At 36.1% G+C, this 11,567-nt stretch overlaps 1 long non-coding RNA gene and 1 pseudogene across 2 annotated transcripts; both read right to left on the reverse strand.

The window, feature by feature from the left end:
• Nucleotides 1–4,713: 4,713 nt before the first annotated feature.
• LOC147475883 (uncharacterized) lies at nt 4,714–5,668 on the reverse strand. 2 transcript variants are annotated; one of them, XR_015208924.1, is made up of 2 exons: nt 5,637–5,668; nt 4,714–4,987 (listed from the first exon to the last, which is right to left on the reverse strand). It is a non-coding gene; the product is annotated as an uncharacterized LOC147475883 (long non-coding RNA). The 2 variants fall into 2 exon arrangements; XR_015208925.1 differs by having other exon boundaries at nt 4,714–5,193.
• A 511-nt stretch (nt 5,669–6,179) lies between these two features.
• LOC147475884 (UTP--glucose-1-phosphate uridylyltransferase-like) lies at nt 6,180–10,773 on the reverse strand (annotated as a pseudogene).
• Between the last annotated feature and the right edge of the window lie 794 nt (nt 10,774–11,567).

The raw sequence follows: 11,567 nt of genomic DNA on the forward strand, positions 1-11,567 counted from the left end.
CTAAAAAGAAAATGACAAAGAACGGAAATTTTAACAGAAATTTGAGAAATTTAATTTGGGTCATGACCCGTGTAACGGCGACGATCCTTAGGTGAGAGAAATCCATTTATAAGTTCTCGATGAAGTCAATCCGTGCAACAGGTCGTTGCAACAGGGCACTCTGTATCTGGTAAATCTCGGCGTGGTTCTCCATTATGAGAGTGTGATTTGCTAAGAACTGGTTGTGGCTGTGCAAGAATTGTGCTTGTTCCTCGTCTTCTGTCCGTAGGTCATGAAATTCAAGAAGACTAGTGATGATGATGTTCTAACGTGTGTATAATGTCATTAGTCCTTGGTGAATTAAACGAAGGCCTTCCATAGGATTAAATACGTTGTGTATTACATTTTCAGTGAAGATGTTGACAGCAGAACAAGCTTCGCCGGTTTCTGCACCGGCATGGTTATTTGCAACGTCGTGAGTCCAAAAACCGTTCATGCAGACAGAGTGAATGGTGAGAATATTAGCTGTTCTAAGATACGTAGTAGGAGAAGTAATAGGAAAACCCCAACGCACCATGATAAGTGTCACAATGTTGGCAAAGGAGTTGATTTTTTTCTGGCACGTGCGATCGCATTCTAGAGAAATTGAATGATGCAAAAATCATTGCATTTAGTCTGTAGTACCCAAAGTAGATGGAGGAGGGGTTTTGTTATTTCGGAAGTCTTAGATGTGCCGAGCACATTATGAGCTAGCCATTAGATCACAGATAATTGGTTTCTTTGCAAGGATCGCTGATAAACAATGTGGGTTTTCCGGTTGTATTCGCTGTAAAGGATAGTTGCAAACATCATATGCCTTATATTGTCAAATGGTGAATCCTGAAAGTGTACCCCTGGGTTCGTTATAGGAATTTGAAGGACCTCAGAGATGATTTCCAGAGTCAATTCGCGCTCGCATTCGTTTGCACGGACAAAGAATTGCCCATTTTGGAAATAACCATGTGTATAGAATAGCAAGACCAATTCTCTGGAATAAAGTGCCTCCTTATGATGTAATAGAGGGAACCATCCTCGACGTAAAATTTCAGTATCAAAATATGGGTGAAATAGACCGCTCTGAAAATTTTCCATAAAATTTTGCTCGAGCACGAAAATTCGAGTAAGGGCCATTAAAGATGGAAGGAATGGAGTGGTGAAGATAATTTATTGAAAAAGGGAAGACTGGATTTGAGAGGTGTCTAGCCTAGCTATAAATAGGCACCAATCCGCAAGTGAAGAAAATACCAATCGAGGTGTCACAAGGTTGTTAGACCACGTGTATCTTCTAAAATAATTATATCGAGGTGCTTGCCTGAAAGATCATTTAAAATCCAATCCCTTAATCAAACGTGGAAAGAGATAGAATATACGAGAGAAGGTTTCACAGGGTAGTTTGACCTACTTGTATATTCCTAAAACAAGGCGCAAAATTTGATGTAGTGTGGATGGGAAAGAATAGGGCATATGACTACAAGGAGTGGCGCACTCTTCCTAATTTTTTTTTCTGTTTTTTTTTTTTTAGTGTAAGTAGAAGAACAAGGAACACGAAAATGTAATCTCACAATAAGTTGTTATAACGTACAGGGATGTGAAAACACACCATAATGACAATGGGAAAACAAAATACAGATCTATATATTAGATAAGACTATATGCCACATTAACAACATTACGATAATAAAACTAACGAGCATAAAGATTTAAGTAGCATATTCAATTTGCTGATGCTCGAACTTTTCTAGCGCATCCATGAAGTTTTAAATTTGGTAAGAACTTAAAAAAATGTTATTAGAATTAAAGAAAAAGTGTAGAGGGAAGAAGATGAAAGGATTGAATGTGAAGGATGTGATGAAGTTTCTATTTATAGAAAGGAAATGGAACCATTTTCTGACCGTTTTTTACCATTTTGGTGACTTTTTTAAGACCGTTTTCTGACCGTTTTCCAAATCGTTAGTGGACAGTAAAGCTCGCCGTTAAGTGTGACGTCAAAATTATATATGTTTCTATCTATATATAATATAATATTGGAGATATTTAAGAACTAATATAATATTTTACAAAAATAAAAGACATACTAGGGTGGTAAATTAAAATGCAAACACGTAAATAAAATATTCGACATAAATAAAATACAAATCTGGGGAAATAAAACATCTACTGAGAATCCTCAGGAATTGCAGAAGAAGAACCAGGAGTCCGGTCGATGGCTTGCAGGATGAGCTCCCATGGAGGCTAACTACTCTTGGATATACCCTAAAGTATGCATCACCTGATCTTGAAACTGGTGCTGGTTCGCCATGAGCATTAGCTAGAATTGATTATGGCGAGTAGTCATATAATCATGAAATGCTTTCATGGAAATGCGCATTTCTTGCTGAAATTCTCCCATGGTGTCTGTCATCGACTCGTGCCGAGTGGTCATATCCTCCCTAAATTCTCCCATGGTATGTTACATCGATACATGGCGAGTATACATGTCTCGCATCCCACTATTCATAGCGCATAAGGCATCCATAGGATGGCTCATCTTGCTCATAGCAGCGATCATCAAAGAAAGGTGGAGGGTATGGGTGAGTTGAACCCACGTTATCGTGTTTAGCTGCCATTGGTACTATGGGTTCCCATGAGGACAGTATGCACTTCTTGAAAACATGCAAATTCTCATATGGCAGCATAGGGACTAATGCGGAGGCAGACAGGAAACCCAAATTAATCATAACTTGCGTGACAAGAACGAGAAGAGGGGCTGACCTGAGTGTGGCATGCGTAATGATGTCGAATAGAAAGGTCACTATGCAGAAATTACCCTTTCGCTCCTTGAGAACCCAGAGTAGGTGCAGAAATATCTTGTTAATGTCAGATGGCTTAGAGGTGCCAATGACATTCTGACCCAGCCATTGAGTCACGGCAAGCTGGTTCCGCTGCACAAAACATTGATACGCGCATTTCCCATCCATATTATACTCGCCCTCGATTAGCATGTCGAGCATGAGGTCTTAAGTCTGTGGATACACGAACTACTGCTGAGTCAACACGTGGTCAACCACAGGTATATGATAAGTGCTCAAAAAGTGCAATTTAACCCTCGATTATGCCTCTTGTTTAGCCATCTTAGTGGACTAATAGTGTTTGTAAGTTATGTTTTATGATTCTACAGGTGAAAGAGAGAGTTTTGTAGAATATTAGAGAAAAAGGGGTAAAATAGAGCAATTCGGAGCATTAAGGATCACATAGGAAGCCCGTGGACAATCATGGAAAAGGCCGAGGAATTAGAGCTATTAAAGATGCGACTTGGACCTATTTTAAAGCCTATTTGGAAACCCAAGGCCAAAGGATTCGTTGCTTGGACCAAAGCCCGCAAAAGAGGATAGAAGGATAGAGAAGAAGAGACAAAATAGGCTTACGCGTCTGGGACATGGATCGAGCGTCTAGACGCATTGATCGCATCTGAGATGCATGAATAGTGCGTCCAGACGCATGGATCGACACTGTAGCCAATTTCTCCTCAGTTTTGGAGATGAAGTTGGACTCTGAAAGAAATCTATTTGTATTAAGAAACAAATGACGGTTTGGAATGTTTCTAGAGCTCATTGTAACCTCTATAAATAGAGGATCTAAGTGCCTCATGTAATTTGCCAATTCACTTATATTCTTGTCTCCAGAACTTGAGGCAGAGAGAGATTAATAATAAAATATCGATTTTAACTAGCTGAGTCTTAATAAATTAGTCTTTCTAGTCTTATGTTCTTCAACTCTTCTTCTTCTCGTTCTTCGTGTTCTTCCTTCTTTATGGAAGGCTAATCTTCTCCTTCAAGGGAGAAGATGAAGCCGGTGCTTAAGGTTTAATAATTCTTCTGGTTCATGGTGTTCTTCAATCAGGTTAGTTCTTTATGTTTTTAGTTATTAGTTCCATTGCCCAGACCAGGGGATGGAAGTATAGATTAAGTTTTTATTTATTGCAATTGAATATTTGCTAGTGACATGCTTTTATTTATTGTAATCGAATATCATGTTAGAATAGGGTCTTATTTATTGTAATTTAATATTATACTATTATTCTCTACTTTTCTTCTAGTTGTGTAGTGTTTTAGAGTAAGGGAAGTATTCCTTGTATTTGTCTTAGATGGTGATTCATTGAATAGCTACCCAAACTCACATAAAAGGAAAGAAGATACTAGTAACATGAACATAGGAACAACCTTAAGTAGAGTTATTCGTTAACGATCACTACTACAGAAAAGCTCATATACCACTGTTATTTACAGTGGTAAAAAGCCTTTAGCCACTGTTTTCATACCGTGGTAACAACCACCGTGACAAATACTTCTAACAAAACCGTGGGAAAAAGTACCTCTTATATACCACGGTTTTGAGTAAAACAGTGGTATTAGGATTTACAAACCGTGGTTAATAGTCTTTACAATTTTCTCTATCCGAGTTGCACCGTGGGAAATAGTGATACTATATATGACGGTTGGATAAAAACCGTGGTTTATAGGATCTCCTTATACATCAGTTCTTACAAAACCGTGGTTTATAGACATTTATAAAAAAAAAAAAAAAAAAAAAACCCCTAATTATTCGATTCTCATCATATTCAACCCTAGAATCTGCAACCTGTCCATTTTCACCATATCCACATTGGATTTAAAAACACATTGTTCAAATAAACAATTCATAGTGCAACAAACAAAATAAATAAATTTAGACATTGAATTGCTAAAAGAAGTTTGAACTTGTTCCATCCGGCCAAAACATCAAAATAATAATTACCAACTTGTTCCATTTAAAACATCAAAATAATGGTGAGATCAACCAAGTACCAAATCTTAACTGGAAAGGGTCAAAACCTAGCTAAGACAACGCTTGGCTCGAACGCTCCATTATGCTGGATGAATCTAAGAATTTCAAGTCGAACAACATCAAGTTCCTCTTGTATGTATGTATCTTTGAGGCTTAGATTTGTCATCTACACGATCAAAGATCAAAAGGTAATATAATAACTAAATAATTAATGAAGAATAACACAAAACAGAGAATGCTAATGTATGACGACTTCTACTTTACAGCCGAGAGTAAGGCCATATCAATGGGATTGAAAAATGTCGCAAGACCAGGAGGGCGTCTATTAGGAGTAATTGACAAGCTTACTATGTCCACCCCGTCTTGGGCAGCCTGAGAATATAATAATGGCAATGAAGAAAAATATAAGATCTTACAAAATGCATATTTATAATATCTAGTTGTGCATGCATGTGCGTCTGTGGGCGTGGAGTACAAGGATTAATTTGCATCGTAGAGAGATGCTACCATTAGGTGAGTCTCCATATTTATTTATTTATCCTTTTTTTTTATACGTAAAAAGGTGGGTTTCCATAGTTATCTGTAGATAAAGTTAAGAAAAATTGACAGACCAAGAATCATTTGCATCTTGGAATGTTGCGGATCATCGTTAGAAACGTGAGTTTATCCCAAGTAATGACAGAGCTACATACAAGTGTTGGACACCAATATGAGGTGTCCAACATAAATGTAAAAAAGGAATTGAACACCAATTACGGTATGAGACAAGCACAATACAGGGAACAAGATATGCAATTGAACTAAGATGTACACACCTTGAAGATATATAGTTTTCGACCATTCTTTTTCTCGTTCACCTCGATAGCAAACCACTTCTCCTCGGCAGTAATAGAGCCCAAGCTTCCTACATCTGTTGTAAAGAAATGACTTAATATAGCAATAAGAATCCTCCAAATATGCAACATAAGACCTGCACATTTGTTTTTGTTTTCCTTTACCTTGAACCAAAACATCTGCTTTGCGAATAGCTTTTCAATCTCCAAAATACATGGCCTTTTCCATCAAAAACATAGGCTCCGTTTTAACAAAGATCTAACTTTGTTTATCCGCCAACATAGTTAACACAACAGGTGAGTCATTCTTCCAATGAACTTAGATCACACACCCCATGTATTGTCATGACCAAAAGACACGATCGGGAACTAACATTGCTTAACCATTTGCACTTAAAAACAGTCATTGTATATCTATTTATCCAATAAGGTGTGAAATTGTCAACCGCAGAGAGCTCGCAGAGAAAAGGCAAAACATCATGAACCCAAAAAAAAAGAGGGCAAAACATCATTTACAAAGGCAAATCATCGGGAACCCAAATACAAATGAAAGGAACGGATATAGACATTACTCTTAGGTATCATATTCAATGCCTCTAGTACCTCCGCATGAGCTTTTTCAGCTTCAACTTTCATTTTTGAGACAAGAGCATCGCGCCCAGAGATAGTGAGGGGGTCTCCACTGATAATAGCTCTTTCCATCTCATCCTGCATTTGTTGCTTCACTTGTTTTTCCTATATAAAGTTCGGACTTAAGTCAAATGAAAATAAACAAAAATATATGAAGAAAACAAGGAAAAAAATTCCACTTAACATCAACTAGAAACTAAAGATATGAAACTGTAAATTACATACCTTCAAGGTTATACCAGAACCAAACCATACATCACCAGTCACTTTTAAGCTATCTAGCTCAATGATGCTAGGGATGGACTTGAAGCGACTTCGAGAAAATTGCCAACCTAAAAATAGTGAAAGAAACTAATCGAGGAAGTAGACACAATCAAATAGGTGTAGCCCATTCAGTGAAAACCTGTGAATATCAACAAAAACATTTACCTTTTTAAATTCGGGACCCAACTCAATAGATGGATTTGCGGGGATTCGTTTCTAGCTTCTTTCGTTCACGGATGACAAAGCCATCACCCAAGGTGTACAGTCCCATCAGAATTATGTACTTCCCTTAGAAAGACAAGATCAATATAAGAAAAGCTAAATAAATATCAAGGCGGGGATATAGACTAACCCGGACAAGGAGCAAATCGATGTTGCCTTCACGGAAGGAACCGAGATCTTGGAACATTGATGCCAATAGCCTTTTCAAAGAACTGTTTAAGAAAAAAAGTGTGAAAATGCCACTAAAAATTGAAAGCTTACAGTTAATTGCCAACATATGTCCGTAGAATAATACCCGGTGCCCAAAGAAGAAGCGGTTTCAAATGAAGGACCTTCACCCCATCCACTTCCCGTGCACAAATATTAACTTTATCAGCAACATGTTGATCCGACTTGGCAACATGGAGTAATTAATATCAGAAAAATAAAAATGGCCCTCACTTTCGATTTGGAATGATTTCCATGTTTAGTGCATCAGCTTCCACAAGTCTCTTAATGGCCTTCAAATTCACCCACAGGGAAACAAGGGTTTAGATTACAACCTAAACACACACCTGTAACTTTTCAAAAATATCAAACTAGTATATATCACATACAAGTTGTTTGTGTTGAAGATCTTGAACTTTTCAATCGACTTGAACTCGTTCACCTAGATGAAACACTGATACACATGATAAAAAAAATAGAAAAAAGAAAGATATTATGTTATAATAATTTTTTTAGAACAAGTAATACTTAATTTATATGTAGAAAGAGACAGGTATAAATTCAATGTAATCACACTTACATGTTCATCGGGGACTGAGCAATTTCCGTGAGCCGTGAATCATAACATCAAGGGCAAACGTCATTCGGGCTAAAACTTATCTTGACATAATAAGAGAATTGGATGAAGTATAGTAAAAAAAATTATACAAGTAAGTTTATATTCTCACATACAAATCCACTCAAACAAACAAGCAAATGTACACATTCATAATTACGAGAACGTGTTATTAGTACTCTATAACTCTATCATTAAACACGTAGTGACAAGATGAGAATGAACCAACAAGTCTTAACAACCTAAATAATTGGTGACCAAATACCTGAACTTTTCCTTCATATGAAATAAGGGTGCCACCTTTAACATCTCATTGAGTTTTCGGGTCACCCGTACAAAAGGTGAACTTTAGGACAGGATTTGTAGTAGAAGAATCATGAAAACAATTACGCTAAAACGAGAGAAATACACACACAAGCAAAACAGGTAACAAGAATTTAAAGCGTAAGAAGCATGAAGACATCTAGTATTTCCTCGAAAGTAGTACCTCCATACAAGACTCATTTTTGTTGTGGACCAAATGATTTAAGATTTACATTACACCCAAATAGGAAAAGGTTCTCAAAGAGATCTTTATGATAAATCATTTATACCGATAACTTGAATACAAAGAATAATACAAAGGAGCTTGAGTTTCCCGAGAATTCAATAATGTCGTGGTCAATAAAGAGTGGAAAAGGATACTTAAGTCAACAATAGCACCCAAGTTATCTGCATTTTGCAACAAAACATACTCCTTGCCCTCAAGAGAATAAAATAAAATGTGGTTAGAACTACACGGAAAAAAAATATGCTAAAAACTAGGAAACTAAATCAAGTACCAACCTCGGCCCAATAAAGCATCGAAGCTTTCCAATCGTTCTTCAAGGAGGGGAATACATCACCGTGGCGGGCCGAGGATACCTTCACATTAAAATAGGCTGTAAGATGAAACAGATAACAGAACAACACATTTCGGTTTGCCCAGAAATCTTAGATTGTGTTGTTTTGAGACAATATAGAAAAACTAAAGTCGCATACAAACACCTCGAATGGGGATTTATCGAGAAAGGCCGAGGAGGATATCTTTAAACTTAAATAGTTAAGCCACAAAACTTTTTGATATCTCAATATGTGCCGCTGTACCACCTCTATGTTCTCACCGAAAACGTGACTAGGAGCATTGGTTACCTTCATATTGTTCTCGATTGAAAGAGCAAGTAAACTTTGCAAAGATCTTCTACTATCAAAACTTTAAAGCGGATAAACCCATTTAGGCATGTACACAAACTAAACGTGAATGATGATGATCCAATTCCTGCACTTCTTTAAGCCTCTATCATACTACGATACAATAGTTTTTAGTAATAAAGTAAATCATAAGTTATATTTAACAAGTTCTTAAATAACAACTAGCAAAATAGTAACCATTTGGACACGATAAGCATTTGCATTTATACCAAAAACAAAGCGAGCTATTACTATATAGTGCTTGAAGTGCAGTCAAAAATCGCAAAGTGTTGTGGAAGTGAAGTTGAGTAAAATTAAAAATAAGTAAAACACACAAGTTGAAGATATCTGAACTTTAGTTTGTGGTTATGTGTTTAGGACCGCTAAGCTCCTAAGAATTGCTTCGGTAAATAAGAGAAACCAAAATCACGAGAGAATGAGATGAACTTCATGAAAGCCTACCACCCATCCTTTTCCTCGGTCGTCCCTTGCTAGGCAATGGCAAAAATCTTCAACAACCAATCGAGGATATTGGCTCTGCAAAAACAAAATGAAATGTAATGAAAACATTTTTTCACATAAGTTTATAAGTATATCTTCGACAGAAAAAAATAATAAATAAATAAAATGAAAAATAAAAGAACACACGATTCAGACACGGTTAAAGGTATGAATCTCAATGTTTGAATTTGAGTATTTCTCCACAATCTACATTAGAGAGGCCAACAACACGGTTTAGTATCGTTAATTATGTGAGAGAGAGAGAGAGAGAAGTATTTGATCTCTTACCTTTTGAGTATCGTCATGTGTGTTGAACTAATTCATTAGGAGTAGCGGAACATTACACCCATACATGGAATTCAGAGACTGTATGAGCGTTGAAATGTAAAGATACTAGAGAAGTAGAAAAAAGAAAGCACTCGTCAAGAAAAAAAAAAAAAATGGCATAACCTCGACCTCTATTTGGATAACAATTAAATCAAGAAACGTCAACCCATTCATAACTTCGATAACAGATCTGAATTAAAAAGTTGCAAAACATTACATCGAAAAAATAGACAATAGCTAATATGAAGAGTTCCCAATGGGTAACAAAACGGAAGCACAATAGAAAAGGGTACACTGAAATTAAACAGGCATATAGTCGTTGAAACTCAACATACCATTTAGGTTGTACAAGAAAACCCATAAAGTCTCTAACGAAGATAATAAAAGAGAAAAGACAAAATAAAATCAATGTTTAAAACCTAGTACTTGCTTTTTAGTGAAGTATCGGTACAAACTAACGAAAGTAACAAAGACAAAGAACAACACAATGCATTTTACTTTCGGCTAATAAACGAAGATGAACTTCAATCGGTGTATTTTCACTAATCTTTGAAAGAATCTTATACTATTCAGCTTCGAAATTGAGGACAAAAATATAACATCAAGAAAAGAAAAGAAAAGAAAAAAATCATTCTTAATTATCATAAAAGGTACAAAAAAAACAAGAAGATCTCTTAATACCTTTGCTTCAAGAAGCTCAAATTCAGATTTAGTTAGAAATCCACTTGTGCTTAAAACTTGTCTAGATTTTCATTGAAAACTCTAAAAAATTTCCCAACCAGGTATTTTGCATAGGATTTGGTTGAAACTCCCTAAAAAAATTGTTTTAAGAAAAAAACATTACCCATTAGAAAAGATTGATCTTTTCTAGGGATTAAAAAGGGCTAAATTGAAAAATTCAAACCCAAGCAAACAACCAATCATGGAAACCAAACCCTAATGCATTGAATGGTGTTTCATTGCAGAGTACAAAACCGCAATAAATTGAACGGGGTTTGATATTGTACAGTAAATTACTGATTACCTCGAAAATCTAGGTCCAAGATGATCAAGGATGGCTGCAGCCCCATAGCGATTCAAGTAGATTAAGGAAGAGAGGGAGTTGTATCTCAAATTTTCTTTTGGAGAACTTTGCTGATCCATAGCGATGCAAGTAGATTAGGCATCGAAGGTTGCCCAATCTCAAATTCTTTAAGTTTTTTTTTTTTTTTTTGATAAATTCTTAAAGTGGTTAGTGCTAAATGATGTTCATTATCGGAAAAAAAACTGCTATATGATGACCCCTTTATCCACGGTAGGGTTATTTTTTCAAAACATTAGCCACATTTTAAGCGAAAACGGTAGGGTATATGAAAATCAAAAACAAATCAGGCGATATTGGGTAGTTCCGTGGTAAATGGCATCTATATACCACGCTTTTACGAGACCGGTGGTATTTGATTGTACTAAAATTAAAAAGCCAATGTACCGTGGTTAATGACTATTAGCCACCGTTATTAGGCAAACAAACAAAGGGTATATACTAGTTGACCAACCGTGGCTAATGTGCATTTCTGTAGTAGTGGATGTTTCGTCCAAGAGGGCATCGGCACTCGCTCGATTGCCTAATTGTAGTCTAGTTGTGAGAACAACCATGAAGCAAAAGGTCATTGAATCAAAAGTATTTGTGGATTCTAATCTCTTGAATTCTCTTTCTTATAAATTCTCAATAGTTTAGTTTAGTTTAGTTTAGTTTAGTTTAGCATTAGAATCTAAAATATATAATAATAGTTTTTAATCCCTCAAACTTCCTTTCCAATCCTGTCATTCATATAAACATACACTTAAAAGTGGAACGATACCCTACTCATCCTTTACTTATTGAGGGATAATTAGGTTTTGATACGCTTCTATTTTGTTCAACGACCATCATCTATCCATATCCCACATCTCATATA

The sequence above is a fragment of the Coptis chinensis genome, chromosome 9 (genome assembly GCF_015680905.1).
Source record: "Coptis chinensis isolate HL-2020 chromosome 9, ASM1568090v1, whole genome shotgun sequence".
Taxonomy (NCBI): domain Eukaryota; kingdom Viridiplantae; phylum Streptophyta; class Magnoliopsida; order Ranunculales; family Ranunculaceae; genus Coptis; species Coptis chinensis.